Source organism: Bactrocera neohumeralis, chromosome 3 (genome assembly GCF_024586455.1).
Source record: "Bactrocera neohumeralis isolate Rockhampton chromosome 3, APGP_CSIRO_Bneo_wtdbg2-racon-allhic-juicebox.fasta_v2, whole genome shotgun sequence".
Classification (NCBI taxonomy): domain Eukaryota; kingdom Metazoa; phylum Arthropoda; class Insecta; order Diptera; family Tephritidae; genus Bactrocera; species Bactrocera neohumeralis.
Genome location: NC_065920.1, coordinates 8,609,372 through 8,622,098, shown reverse-complemented (window position 1 = coordinate 8,622,098; position 12,727 = coordinate 8,609,372). Strand labels below are relative to the sequence as shown.

Sequence of the window (12,727 nt, the reverse complement as noted above, 5' to 3'; positions counted from 1 at the left end):
GGTTAACAACAAAATCTTGTGCTGTTAGAAGATTTTTCTAGCTAAAGGATGATACAAGAGGTCCTCTGAAGTCTCCTGATACCTCCCAACGAACATATCCATACCACATTCTACCGCTTATAGAGGATAATATACTTCTCTCTAAGTATGTTTTGCTCAGGTGTTTCTTCAGAAAGAACAGAAGAACATTTCCGCAACATATAAATGGCGTATTTAGAGCCCAAACGCCTCCCATAGTAAAACAAAACCTCATGTGGGCGCGTCAAACCGCAATGACCCTTCCGCAACTTCATTCTGGGTATTTCAGCAAGCTAAACTCACATTTATACAGAACAATAACATACTGAGCTACTTGCGCGTCGCCATAGCAGGTGTTCTGACTGAACACTGTCTAATCAAATGATCTCCTAATTTTATTTGAGACCCCTCACAACCAGCTACCATGCTTAGGATATTTTGGAGAATTATTAAAAATGTGTCCTTCAGGAAACTTTTGCGATGATATCGAAGTTATGTTTAGTCTTAATATGTACTGTGGAGGAAAGGTTATCGACATTTTCTCCTACGATTTATTGTTTCAATCCAAAGGGTATCTTTTTTGGGCCCATTTCTTCTCACGAAATTAAGCCTTATCCAGCAACTCAATGGAAAAACCTGATTCTTTTCCATCCCAGCTACTCAATGTTGGAAAATTAGGAGCAGTGAAATATATTTCGTCTCACCCGGCTAGAGGCTGATAGAAGTATCTTAAAAGTATGTGCCCTGAGGTGAGCCTAACATTGTTACTAAGCTTCCTTTTGCCTAAACGTACGAGCTTTTTGGTTTGTACACCATCAAATCTACCCCAAAGTAACTGTGCGGTATGCCCTATGTTGCTTGTGTTCCAAAACTGGAGGGGTTCCTCTGGAGTCCATTGTTTTAAAAAACCAATGAAGAAACCGAATTTTCTGTGGCAGCTTAGAGAAATTGCGTGTTCAGCTACCCCAGAGCGGACCAGATCGTCTGCAATCAGAACCAATAGAACCATTGATTCATTCTTCTCTACTGGGAAATGAAAACGATGTCTTTAATGTCTCGTGAATTTCATCTAGCTCAACATATTTATAAATTTTACTAATCTGAACCCTTTGTTTAATTGTTTAACTGGGGCTTACGTTGAGAGCGGTAAAGCACACGGAGCATTCACTTGGTCGCCATGTGTACCATTGGGCCTCATCATGCAGACGATGCTGTGAATTTTGTTGCCAAAAATTAAGTTTTCTTCCCATGAAAGTCGCCGTTAATTCATATAGAGCCATATAATACTTAATATCATGAACTGCTGTAGGAAGGAGTATGTGTTCTTCTGTTTTTTACAGCTTTTCAGTTGCATTTATTGCCCGCACCAAGATAACCTCATAAAATTTTAAAGAGACTATTTCTTCAGTTTTGACTTTGGATTTGTCATGTGGATCAATTAGATAGGACCTGTATACGAACCTAAAGTAGTTCTTTCACTTTTCTAAAAAAAAATTATTTTAAATTATGTTTTGAATAATCCTTGCCTTCAATTGTCAAATCGAACAACCAAAATGGAGGAATTCATTTGCTAAAAAAAATATACATATTTATATGTATGTAGAAGGTAGAAAGTTAGGAAAAATCTTTTAAATGAGTATCCACATTCACTCTCATACCCAATTCAGCTCAAAAGCCTGTTTCTGATGTGCAGATATATAATTTTTGACTACAGAGCAGAACGAAAGTGTAAACGAACAGATTAATGGTGAATCGAAGACAACCGACATCAAGAAAGGCCGTAAAAATAAAGAAGAAGGTCAACAAAATATTTAATAGAATTTACACCGACAACTTCATTTATCAGATAAGACTTGTATACATAGTCTTATCTTTACTTTGCTTAGTGAATTTATTTATATAAGCATTGCAGAATTTTCATTTTCTATTTACAGAAAGAAAACAATTGGGAAGTTTATTTTGAAGTCTTAAAAAAAATACACTAAAGCTCTTTTGAACACTCTTTAATAATGGTAAAAATAAATAATAATAAAATAGCTAAATTTAAAAGTAAATAAATATTTGCTTGGTAATACCATTTGCATGATAAACTTACCTTTAAGAAATATGAGCCGCACAATTATTTCCTCCGTTGATAAGTATTTTCCTCGATTTAAATTGATTTAAAATAACACTTTTCAGTATAGAATGCTTTCTCACTTTTTTGAAAAATAATTAAAATTATGATCAACTAACTTCAATAATTATACATTACCAATTTTTAACTCACAACACAACACTTTTCACTATTGAACACTTTTTGAAACACCCTTTATATAAATAATCCAAAGCCACATTATAAGGACATCATTATTGTAATATACACACATAATTTTTGACATATTCCACTCATATCACAATTACAAGAACTTCTTCGTATAACACATACAAGTTGTTCGCATTATTATTGTTTTTGAAAATTTTACTGCGCACCAAATTACTTATGAACTTTAAACTTTAGCAAAAATTAATAATCTTATATGAATTAACTAAATTATTCATATTTCAATTAACATATTTTACATCTTTCAATATTAAATTACCACAACAACTTCGCACCGCACACTTTTTGCAAAAACACGCACTGACCGACGGACTTACAACAACAACTGCTTGGCACACACTTAACTTCTTATTACTTATTGTATTTCATTTAAATCAAGCTAAATCCTTGCAATTATACAAATACACCCTCTACACAACACTTTTTACACATTTTTCACAAAATTCTAACACTTTATTAATGAAAATTCAGCAAAAATGTCACAGCAAAGCCAAAACCGCAGCTCACAAAAATTTTCTTCACAAACTAACTGTTGCTTGCATTCTTTACGTGTTACTTCTCTCTTCACTCCCATTCGCATGAATTTTCGAAAAACGAATTTGCTCTTCATTCGCAAAGTCCACTGCGTTTGCTCAATGCAATTATGATCTCTTTCTGCACACTCTTTTTTTCGCCGTCATTACAAGCTCTCGCTGGCTGAGTGCGTGTGTATGTGCGAACAAAAACAGTTGAAAGCGCATGCACTTTTCACTTACGAAATATAATTAAACAAACATTGCGAATTTTAAATATTTAATACATTTCGAAGATTTTATGTTTTTTTTTTTTTTAATTCTCATATAGAATTCAAATGAGTTAACCAAACATAAGAATGAAATCGAAATTGTATTCGGATTTGATTTACGGAGTGAGTCAAAAGTACACTCTCACTTACCTCGGTATATAGTTCCCCAAGGTATCAAATCCAATTTGAAGAGTACAAACACATAATAAACAGACGCAGGTATAGATTCATAATGGGTGGAGATTTCAAAAGATTCCAGACCTGATTCATTGTCGGCAAAATATCCCGGAACTATTTGTCGATCAATCAGGGTCATTCTCTAATCTATTTAACCCTTTTTTGTTGGAGCACTCTTCATATGAACGTATGTGAAGTTTCATTTGAATCTGTCAATTCATTCTTTGTTTACAAGACATTTAGTGTCGGCGTGTCACAGTATTTTTTTGCAATGGAAAAAATTGAATATCGTGCAGTGATAAAATTCTTATTTTTTAAGTGAAATTTTTGGGTTTTAGAAAGTAGTGTGCACCGCATTCGCTAACAATTGAACAAAAACACTTTCGAATCCTTTAAAAAGGATGAAGTGGATTTTGTGTGTCAATTCGTTACTACGGATGAGACTTGGGTCTACCACCATGATCCTGAATCATAGCAAGAGACTAAAGAGAAGTGTGAACCTGGTTGTTCGGCTTCAAAAGAAGGTTATGGCATCAATTTTTTGGAATGCGAGAGGAAGTTTGTTTGGGGATAACTTACAAACTGGCAAAACAATTAATTCTGAAAGTAATTGCAACCTTTTGGACCAGTTGAAGAAAAAAAAATTCATGAAAAATACACGGTTTGCAGAAGAAAAAAATTATTTTTCATCAGGACAATGCACCGTGACACAAGAGCATTTTGACAATGGCTAAAATCCATGACTTTAAGTTCAAATTGTTGAAGCATCCACCGTATTCACCAGATTTGGCCTCCAGCAACTTCCATTTATTTCCAGAACTCAAAAACTGTATTCGTTTTTCATTAAATAAAGAGGTCATAACGGTTGTTGAAGCGTATTTTGCAGACCTTCCGGATTCTCACTTCAGGGATCAGATCCACAGATTGTAGGATCGTTTGAGCAAGTGTATTAATGTTCAGGGAGATTATACTGAATATCAAAGTGTATTTTGAATCATAAAATTGTGTTTTTCTTATCAAATGACAAAACTTTTGAACAACCTGGTAGATATCCATCGCTTGTATACTACAGTCTTGGTCCTCAATATCTCATGCGCTGCATGTCTACACATTCCAACTCGCCACAATCCTAACCACCGCAATCGCCAAAGCCACAATCGCCACCAACACTCGGCCAGACAACACACTCCAGATTGTTATTTATTTGTGTTGTTGCAAAAAAATATGTTTTTAGCTTTTTAATTCCAGCATTTGTTCAATGCACATGCATTAATAAAGTGAGAGTGTGTGCGTTTTCTCACTTTTTCGCTCTCCTATTTTTTTATCGGACATTTGTTTGCTTGTTTGTGCAGTTGTTTACTTTTTGCGGTTGTTTGCAAATCATTGACAATTTAATTTATTTAAGTGCAAAGCAAAATAGCAACAAAGCGAACGCAAAGGTAAACGAAAGCCAGCGAAGCAGAAATGAATTTAAAATGGCAAAGCACAAAAAATACACAAACAAACACACATGCAAGCAGCAGTAAATACATGTGTTTTGGCTATTTTCCGCAATATGTGTACGCGTGCATGTGTGTGTGTGCGCTGGTGTTTGGATACGCATATGTGTTTGCTTTGGTGGAATATGCAAATCCATTTTGCATATGTAATTAGCAGCTGCGCGGCACAATCGATTTATGAACGCATTATACTAATAATAAAGTGGGAAATAAATGTGCGGCAAAAGCACAGCGCTGACGGGTTGTGGCCGAGTTGCGGCGAGTCAAATAGCAGAGAATGTTAAGCTCAGTGCATAAAAAGGCTAGAGGACTGTTTTAACGATGATTTATTATTAACGAAAGGTCCTTGAAAGCTTCTAAATAATATTTTTTTAAATATTTTTCAAAAAAAAATTGTTTTGAACCTTTGTGAATAGAGCACAGCAGCCACGCGCAAACCTCAAGCTAGTAAAAACATATCATAACCACTACTTTACATACATTTATTGGTGTATATACACACAAAGTTGGTAAAGTTTGTTATTTGCATAAAAATCCTTGTAACTGCAATACACATTAAGCCCGTTAATTACTTAATTAGTTATTTCCCTTTTTTCTGGCTGCATACAAAAGCTACAAAGGGCTTATTAAAAGGGAATAACGACATAATACTTGTTTCGTATTGACTCAATTAGTAAAGCTGAGCGATAAGCAGATTAACGAAAACGAAAAAAATTTAATTCCTTAATAATTTTTTATAATTGTATTGTTATTGCTGGAAAAAAGTGGTGTTAACTTAGCTTGAATCGAAGCTTCAATATCCTTCAGAAAATCCCTCTGATAAATGGGGATCAACTCTCTCTCTCTCAAAAACCACATCAAATGTCTTGCAGAAATCTGGGACAACAAACTATTGCGGAAACACAATGTAGGAGAAAGAAAGCCAGTAATGTCTTATAAGCATGTAGGCAGAGGCTCGGCACTTTCTCTATTACTCATGCACTGATGCTAGAAAGAAGATAAATTCTGCTCTAAGATGAATGTGGACAGGTTTATGGAAATCTACCAACCGGAAGCCTATGAAAAGGGTTCAGCGGATTGCTGCACTGTGCATAAAGAAAGCTTAATTATGTACTACAAGGGCGGCTTTTAGTACTGCTAGATCTGTTACCTATAGAAGACCTCTTTGTTGAAAACAGCGCGGCCAATGCGGCGAACGATTACCGGCTATAGGAGGATTTACAAATAGCGCTTTCGGGCATAGTTCACAGTACCGACTACATGATAGCACCTTTCAATTAGGAAAGATGGCGTGAAGGGATGTCAACAGGAAATATGAAGCGCAATGCACCAGAAAAGCACTGGAGCATCTCTTGCGAACTTGTACCGCATTGTCATGGCAACGCATCGAGCATTTGGGGGCCACACAGTATAAGGCACTGGAATAATGTTAAAACTCGTGTCAAGCGCTGGCATATTCAAGAATCAGTACTCCTCATAGACTTCGTAATGGCACTGCATTTGGTATCACAAAGAACCATAACAGATCTATGCGAGGCTTATTAGCATACCAGACTAACCTAACTCGGTTTTTTATTGCCTGAACAAAATCTTAGACAATAACCAGGTTTTCAGTGGGGAAACACAGTAAAACTCATCTGGATGCCCAGTCATTTAAAAATATAAGTAAACGAAAAGGCATACAAGTTGGTGGGCAGGCAGGAAACCAACATTGTAGGGGCATATTTTTCCTTAAACAAAAGCGTATTCGATGAAATAAAACCTCAGTTTTATGCTTTGGGAAGTTAAATAAGTATAACTTTTAGAGTGTAGTGTTGCAGTTCTTATCAGTATCAAGACATATTATGGAAAAAACAACAAGAGATAGACTGCAGTTGTCGTTCAAATGCCGCTAAAAAGACTGACACTCAGCCAGATTTGCTAATTTGAGTCCTTCTAACTTATGTTTGTGGAAATAATTGAAAAGAAGTTACAGTAGGAGTTATTGGACTTTTAAACGAACCAAAAAATACTAACTTGAGTGAAAACAACAAAAGGATATATGTATGAAGTTTGAGGCATCCTCTTAAAGACAGAACGTTTTGATAACTTTAAAACCAAATGATTCCAAATTTTATTAACTCTTACTCAAATTTGTCTCTTATTTACTTAACTGTGACAGTTAAGGGAAACGAAAATGAAATTGTCAATTAATATGAGCGCCAGCACTCACATATTATACTCCATTACAGCCATGTTGACAGCAAATCTCTGCGTTAAGTACATTTTAACTTCTCGTTAAACCAACAGCGCCGAAAAAAACTTAAGCAGCAAAAACAAATGCAAATACAACAAAGATGCAAATTCATGCACGGAGCAAGTGTAGGCGCAAAATTTAATTTCATATTCGAGGCACACGCATGTAATATTAAAGAAATAACAAAAGCAAAGAGACAAAAAAGTGAAAAATGAGAATTGCAACAAGAAGTGGAATCATTATTTTGACTCACGCGGCGCAAAACATACAGTCCATAAATGGCAGTCCACAGACGGCGGCGCGGATTAGTGCATGAAGAAGATGAAGTAGAAAAAGAATCTACCAAATGAAAGGGAAGTTGGATAAGACACAAAGATTACACTTGTGAAAAGAAGTGGAAAAAGCGTTGGTAAAGCAAAAAAAAAGTTGCTTAAATCAACGTGCAGACACCCGCTGTGTTGATGACTCCCATAGCCGAGTGGTTGGCAGGAAATTTTATGAAGACGACGCCAAGCGAGAAACGCATTAGCCGTAATTTCGCCACGTAGCGCTTGGCAAGTAGTATAAGAGGTGGAGAGCGAGAAGATGTAATAAAGTCTGCCATATGGAAGGCATAAGGGATTTCGGTGACGTGTACGCGCGTTCCTGTTGTTCTGCGGGTATATTTTTTTAACCACCAAACCTTCGACTCAGCTTTTCTATTTCCGAACGCGCCGGCTTTCCGGACGCTTGTATAATCCTTTTGTAAATTACACCACTTAAAACGATGACAACACGCGTTAGAATAAACGCAAGACTCATGCATAGACGCAGAACAAAAGCGCAAATCAGTGGAGAAGATGAGTCGAGGCAACGCGATAGACAGCGCTGGCGACAACAACAATAATGACAAGAAAGTGCGCTGCGCTGCTGTCAACTTTGTCTGCGTTTGTGAAAATAAATGTGTGTGTGTGATTTTTCACTTGTGTGAACTTCAGCGCCCTGGCATATGCAACGATTAACTGAATGGCGAAACTCAAACACTATATGAAGTCTGTTCGCATGTGTGTGTGTGTACGACTGCTTGGTTGGACCGCCCGCTGTGTTGGCCAAGTTGCTGGCGGTTTTGACGTTACGTGCAAATATTTTTGTTTGCAACAAATACAAAGCCACAAACAAATGCATTATATACATATGTATGTGTGAAAGCATAAGGCTCCCATTTACAAGTATGTTTGCTTTTACTGGAGACAATCAAAAAGTTAGGCAAAGTACAATAAGAAAAGCATAGCGCGTCAAGCGCACATTAATCATATTAAAAGCCTTGCCGCGAGTCAAGTGCGACAAAGAAAACAAAAACGTGCAAGTAAGGTAAAAGCGAGAGCTCGAGCAACAGACTACGCGCGCGGCAGTCAAACGGACAGCACACGTGGCTACCAACGACCTTACATAAAGGAAACCAAAATCACTAGCAATCAAAGAATGAGCCGAAGCTCGCTATGGCATGTAGTGAAAATGCAACAACAACAAACCCGAACGTCGATATTTTTCTAACGACAACAAGCTGGAACAACAAAAACATTGGCGCACAAAAATTTAATATAATATTCGGCTAGCTGGATAAAAATGCAAAAAATTCTGCACTCAAGTTCGCAGTTGCGAAAAAATAAACGTTTTGCCGGAGCACCAAATTTGAGAATCAAATCACGTATGAAAATTTTATACGATATTCCAATTCCGGCATAATCCACGCAGATTATTGCCAAAATGACGCAGTTGTTGATACTAACAACGGCGTTGAAGGTGGCAAAGTTATACGCGTTGATATGGAGAGGTTAGCAGTGAAACAGTTATAGAGCAGATACAGCAGTGCTGCCAAGAGGAGAGATGTTAACAGAATTTTGCAAATAAATAGAAAAAGAAAATCACGTTATACGTTACTTCATGCACTGGTAAAGTTAAGTTAAGTTAAGTTAAGTTAAGTTAAGCTAAGTTAATTTAAGTTAAGTTAAGTTAAGTTAAGTTAAGATAAGTTAAGTTAAGTTAAGTTAAGTTAAGTTAAGTTAAGTTAAGTTAAGTTAAGTTAAGTTAAGTTAAGTTAAGTTAAGTTAAGCTAAGTTAAGCTAAGTTAAGTCAAGCTAAGCTAAGTTAAGTTAAGTTAATGTTAAGTCAAGCTAAGCTAAGTTAAGTTAAGTTAATGTTAAGTTAAGTTATCAAAAATTAATTTAAGCAAAGTTAAGTTAAGTTAAGCTAGGTTACGTTAAGTTAAGTTAAGTTTAGTTTAGTGAAGTTAAGTTAAATTAAATAAAGTTATAGTTTATTTACAAAAACGTGTAATTTATTACCACCGAAACATTTCTCTCAGTGCATTATTCTTTTTTGAGAGTCCTCTAATGCAATAAAAATGTTTACGCAAAAGTTTTATGAGCGCTTAAGATGATGCTGACAAATCTCAATACTTGGAAAGGATTTACGTGAGAAACAAAAACAAAAAACGACACACAAAGAACCAAAAATAACAACAAAAACAAGAAAACATGCAATAAATATATGCACAGCAAGATAATTGTGATTCGAACGTGAATTTTGGGGCACATTTACGCAGAGTTACAGCTGCGTTTTATGACCAAATTTCATTTTTATCGAAAATGTATTTCTTTAGCCATCTTTTTGTATTGGACTCTTCGAATTTGGATTGCAAAGAGCCTCAATTTTATTGTGATTACAAGCATAACAGTAAAAGCTCTCGATATATTGTCTTTGTTGGCAATAAATAATTTTAATGTATATATTTATACTGGTATTACAGACGAACTCACCTGTTGGAGCGACGCCAAATTGTTTATCTGGAATATTAAAAGAAAAATGGAATTAAGTGTCGAATTAATTGATTAGAAAAAGTGATAAATAAATATGTGGATTAATGCAAATGTGTTTTCTAAAAAAAATATAATTTTAAAATTTTCCGAAAGTAAAGCGTAAAGCAAGAGAGACAATTCAAACCATATGAGGTCAAAGAGCTCGAAATATTGAAAGAATTGAATTATACTTAAATATGCCAGGAAGGAACGACCTGATTAAAAGACTTACGTACATATATAAGGATCTTAAAAATGGTATCCCTTAGGAAAAAAGCAATCCTACATTTTTTAAGATAGTCTTATATTCTTCAATTTTTGTCTGAGGTAATTTCATGGTACAACTTAGCGTTTTGTTCAAAATCGCGATAAAACTATTTTTTGAGCTTTGACTTCGAGTGAATTTTTTCCACATACCGAAAAAATTAGCAGTCTTAGCACGATATATTCAATCATACATATTTTGAACATATTCACTCCATTTCAGCTTGTTGTAATCGTAAAAAAGCTGGAAAGTTCAATTTGGTCCTTCGATGAAGCTTTGGAAAAAAGTTCAACACTTTTATGTTTTAGAAAAGTGTTGAACTTTAATTTCAGAAGCTTTCGCCAAGTGAAAGCTTTCACTATAGAAATCATATTGTACACAAATAAAATCCTTTGTAGTTGAAAATATCCGTTTTACCTCAACGAACACAGAAACGACTTGGATGAGATTTTATACATATTTGTATAAATACTATAGTATGGTACTTGAAAATTTTGAAAAAGTAAGCAAGAACTTAAAAGAATGATTTAATCCCGACGCTAAGTGGTCTTATAAAGATCCATTATTGTAAGTAAAATTTGGTCCTTCGAGGAAGGCATGAAGGAGCTTTAAGCTTTCATTTCAAAAGTTTTCGTCAAGTGGCAGCTCTCACTAAAGAAGAGGAAAGGTCGTTCATAAGTATAAGTAAAATTAGTTACTTCGAGGAAGGTATAGAGTAGCTGCGGAAAAAAGCTTAAACTTAAAGAAGTTGAGCTTTCATGCAAAAGCTTTCGCTTTTCTTCGAGGAAAGCATGGAGAAGCTTTGAATAAAACCTAAAACTTAAAGTGTTGAATTTTATTTTCAAAAGCCTTTACCAAGTGAAAGCTCTGAGTACAGAAATAATATTATGGAAAAATACAAGCACTTAAAGTTTAAACTTACGAATTGAATCATGTAAGTATCTGTTTTACGTAATGGAACCAAATTTATTTTAAAAATACGATTTTAAAATAATTCTAAAGGTTTCGAAATTTATTTGTATAAATATAGTATACTAGAAACATATGAAAAAGTAACAGGGATTTGAAGAAAAGGTTGAGAATGTCACTTTTTAGCTAAGCACAAGTTAATCCCGTCACTAAGTGGACTCAAAAATATCATTCAGAGTTCGTTGCGAACGTGAGTTGGCAAAAGCGCATTAAGGCTCAAAATAGAGGTTAAATAATGGATAGATTTTTAGAAAAACGTATCACATGTAAGTGATCTAGAAAGGATCCGAAATTAAAATGGAGAGAATACGCTGATTTGATAGACATATTTTAAAACAAGATAACAATAACTTTTAAATATATTTTAGTGCTTTGCTCTGCATTAATAAAATGCAACTAAAGTGCATCTCCTCACCACTAACCACCGAATCCACAGCCTTACATATAACCAGTAAAGCCGTTAACTGTTCTCTGTTGCTACTGCAGCCGTCAAGCGACTGACGTTAGTCAACCAAACACAAACGCCTTAATAACTGCAACAATAACAAGGCGAGAATGGAGCAATAGAAACCACCACAAAGGCAGCACAACAACGTAAGCGAGCTTTATGGTAATGACACACGACTGCCACGGCCAATGTCAACTGAGGCGGCAACGATGACGACGACTACGGCAATGACAAGGCCGTGAAGCGCCGTTGAAGCCACTAAAGTTGGCAAAGTAAATGCCAAGCGAATATGTTGATGGAGTAAGCGACGACGACCAGCATTGTCATCACGTGGATAAACTCGCACTTTTCCAGCATTACAACACTTCCGCTTTTATTGCGCTTTTTTCTCCATCTTTCCACATCTCTTTTTCTGTTTTACATGCGAACGTACCGTTTGACGTCTGTTAGCATTTGTTGGTGTTTGAGGCGGCTGGTGCTGCTTGATGGCTAAATGATGACAGCCGCGTTTTAAGCCTGCTGATTGGAGACGACTATGAGGGGAGTCTGGCAAGGTGGCAGGGTTGTTGATGGCGGCTTAGTTTCAGTTTTTCATCAGCTATAACTGTACTTTCTTATTTTCTGTTTTTGTGTTTTTTTGTTTTGCCATATCAGCAGCTTTTCACTTTTCCTTCATTTTTGCAGTGTTCATGTTGCCTATTTAAGATTTTTACGCCAGTGAAAAAAATATGAAGTATAGAGCGCCGACTGATGTGAGGAGAAAGTGCTATATTCTTGCGATTTTGAGATGCCAAATGTGGGAAGTAGACATGTCATTTGCGTGAAGTGTAAAACAACCTTTAAAGTTTCGTTACGGTTGACGGTGTTAACGATGAGCGGTTAATTCGTTGCCAAGAATGCGCGGGTTGGCGATGAATTGTGGGAATATAGAGAAATAGAAGTAAAATGGTATACTTCTTGTGTCAGACACATTTTCTACTAGCGATAGAAATGAACAAACAATGGATAGTTGAAGGAAGACTATGTATAATAGAAACTAGATTTAAAAAAACTGCTTATAAGATTAATATCTGAATATCGTCTTCCTCAAAGATCTTAAAGCAAGGAATACGCAGTATTACTCTGTCTTATGGGATTGATTCAACTTCAAGATCAAACCCAAGCGACCTAA

At 35.7% G+C, this 12,727-nt stretch overlaps 1 long non-coding RNA gene across 1 annotated transcript in view; it reads right to left on the bottom strand.

The window, feature by feature from the left end:
• The window catches only part of LOC126753341 (uncharacterized), a 288,292-nt gene that overhangs the window by 169,320 nt on the left and 106,245 nt on the right, over nt 1-12,727 (bottom strand). Inside the window, exon 2 of the long non-coding RNA XR_007666118.1 lies at nt 9,836-9,862. This is a non-coding gene — a long non-coding RNA (uncharacterized LOC126753341). The remainder of the gene's footprint in view (nt 1-9,835; nt 9,863-12,727) is intronic.